This window comes from Gekko japonicus, unplaced genomic scaffold (assembly GCF_001447785.1).
Source record: "Gekko japonicus isolate JY-2015 unplaced genomic scaffold, Gekko_japonicus_V1.1 scaffold2256, whole genome shotgun sequence".
NCBI classification, from domain to species: Eukaryota; Metazoa; Chordata; class Lepidosauria; order Squamata; family Gekkonidae; genus Gekko; species Gekko japonicus.
In genome coordinates, this window is record NW_015161471.1 from 148530 (window position 1) to 150672 (window position 2143).

A 2143-nucleotide genomic window follows, 5' to 3' on the forward strand; every position below is an offset into this window, starting at 1 on the left:
CTTGATGATGCCTTTTTCTTAGGCTTGCTAGCTCGAAGAAAATGGAGAGCATACTCCATCCGGTACCGTTGCGTTTTGGTTTACTGTGTCACATTAGATCAAGACAATTCAAGTTTTCACATCTGTCTGTCTTCATGCAGGTAGGTAGGTAGGACAATGCAGGTAGATAGGACAAGTCCTCCTGCAGAGGTGGGTTTGAGAATAAACCAGGGCTGCTTCCTCTTCAAAATAAAAGTCCAGTGGCACCTTAAAGTATATCTAACAGGATTTATTTCAGCATGAGTCACAAGTCCCTTCCCCTGGCTAACCTGGCCGATATGCCCAGTTTTGCTGGCTCTGAGAACAATGCTTATCCTGGCTGCAGCTTTAAGCAGAATCTTCCCAATGGCTGCCACTGTGCAGTGTTCCTCCTTGTGTTACCTCAAATGGTTTGTGTTGCCCAAAAGGGCTGTCTCCTGTTTTTGTTGGGGAATTAGTAAAGGAGACAAAATGGCTTTTGCAAGAGGGAGGTAACTAGCAGGAATCTTCACCTTTGTTCTATGAGGATTTTTCGTTTAGGAGAACTCTCGATAATCAGATAGTTGCTTAACCAAAACGGTTGTTTTTATTAAACAGCAGAAAATCCTAATAAAATGCACACATACCGAAAAAAACACATTAAATCATACACACAAGTAATGGAAGTTCACAGGTGAGCGGGAATAATAGGAGGGTGTTGGGGAACATCAACTCTACATCTGTGTTCTGAAACTTATCCCTCTCATTCATACATGACAGCCCTTCCTGCATTTGCCCAACAGAGCTCAAGTTCACAGAAGCTTCTGCCACCTTAAATAGGTTCATCTTTAAACTATGGGTTCATCTTTGTTTTTCAGCAGCAGACTAAAATGTTTTCCCTCCCCTTTCTAGAATTGGGCAGTAGTGCCAAGGGGTTCAACTGCTCAGAGTGATGTAACAGAAACTTCTGTTCTGCAGAGCAGCTGTGGTGTAGTGATTAAAAAATGGTGGGCTCTAGTCTGGAGGAATGGGGTTTGATTCCCCACTCCTTTACATGCAGCCAGCTGGGTGGCCTTGGGCCAGTCACAGTTCTCTCAGAGCTCTCTTGGCCCCACCTACCTCACAAGGTGTCTGTTGTGGGGAGAGGAAGGGAAGGTGATTGCAAGCCCCTCTGAAACTCCTTCGGGTAGTGAAAAGTGGGGTATAAAACCAACTCTTCTTTTTGCCCAGGATGCCATCAGTTGTCCCTCATTAGAATGTACATCAGAAACTCTTAGCAGCTTTTGGTCAATCACACTCCAGTATGACCAAGAGATAAAAGACAATACAAAGGGGAGGAGCAACACAAAGCAAGGGATAGGCCTCCTTCCAGTCCCATCCCAACCTGCTTCATAGTGCCTGTACAGGATTTACCCACCCAAGCCAGTCCAGGGATGGGCGGGAATCTTGTACTTTTACAGTACATTAAACCAGCGTTTTTCAACCACTGTGCCGTGAGATATTGTCTGGTGTGCCGTGGGAAAAATTCCAATTTCATCCGTAACATGCGGCTTCGGCTCACAAAAAATGACCAATCATTAGATTCTAATCATTAGAATGTTACGGACTATAAATGGCTCCGGTGTCACTGTTACACTGACATGAGGAGACATCGCAGTAGATCGCCGATGCGCAGAAGAGCGCCGATGGATCTGGACTCTGGAGGATTATCGCGGACGCAGCACAGAAGAGCGCTGAGTGATGGATCTGGAGGAGACATGAGCAGAAGAGCGCTGACTGAGCGGCTATTTGGAGGAGACAAGCGCAGTAAGTACTGAGTGACAGTGAGACAGGAGCAGATACTGCAGTGATGGACAAGTTTTTGAAAAGGAAAGAACTGGACTCTGAACAAAATTCGGAGCCAGATGAGAGCCCAAGTATGAGTGGGGATCAAAAGAAAGCAAAGATGGTTACCTCAAGCAAATTCTCTGGCACAAGGCAATATAGCGAAAGCTATATTTCATTTGGATTTACTTTCACCGGAGATGCAAAGAAACCAACTCCACTGTGCGTGGTGGCTTAAACGCCATCTCCAAATGAAACACCCTTCGCTTCAAAACAAGAATGCGGACTTTTTTGTTCGCCTGCGTGAAAACACGGAGAAACA